We start from the raw sequence: 938 nt of genomic DNA on the forward strand, positions 1-938 counted from the left end.
TCGGGAGGCTGAGGCAGGAGAATGGTGTAAACCCGGGAGGCGGAGCTTGCAGTGAGCTGAGATCCGGCCACTGCACTCCAGCCCGGGAGACAGAGCAAGACTCCATCTCAAAAAAATAAAATAAAATAAAATAAAATAAAAATTAGCTGGGCGCCGCGGCGTGTGCCTGTCTTCTACTAGGGAGGCTAAGGCAGGACAGGAGAATCGCTTGAACCCAGAAGACGGAGGTTGCAGTGAGCCGAGATCGAACCACTGCACTCTAGCCTGGGTGACAAGAGCGCAACTCTGTTTCAAAAAAAAAAAGGGTGTAATTGTAGAAAATGGGAGAAGTTCGTTGGAGTGTAGTTCTGGATAGTGGGGGATGTAGGGGATAAAACAGATTGAGGCCAGATGATGAAGGTCTGAAGGCCCAATTAAGGAATGTATAATTTATCAGCTTTGGTGAAACATCAGAGGATTTCCACCAAAGCATAGAATGATTAGATTTGTGTATCTGAAAGCTAACTTCAATATTTGTGTCTCTGCACCAAAAACTGGAGGCCAACTTGAAGGCTGTTAGTGCAGGTGTGAGATGATGAGTGGTTAAGATACTGATGGTATGGGGATATAGAGGGAATGACAACTTTAATCAGCTGTTAAGAGCAAAGTTTCTGGTGTGAAACTGCACAGCAATCATAGTTCTTCCATTTAGTGGCTGTGTGTTATTTAACCTCTACCTCAGGTTGCTTATCTGTAAAATGACTATACTAATACCTTACTTCACAGGGTTATTGTGAGGATTAAATGAGAAAATCCATGTAAAATGTTTATCATAGCATGTGGCACCTAGTAATGCTTGATAATGTAGTTATCACATTATTACTAATTTGCAGCATTTGTTGATCAATTGAAAGAGGGGTGAGGGAGAAGGAGGGCTTTACTATCAAATTTATTTATTT

This window comes from Colobus angolensis, unplaced genomic scaffold (genome assembly GCF_000951035.1).
Source record: "Colobus angolensis palliatus isolate OR3802 unplaced genomic scaffold, Cang.pa_1.0 Scaffold83, whole genome shotgun sequence".
Classification (NCBI taxonomy): domain Eukaryota; kingdom Metazoa; phylum Chordata; class Mammalia; order Primates; family Cercopithecidae; genus Colobus; species Colobus angolensis.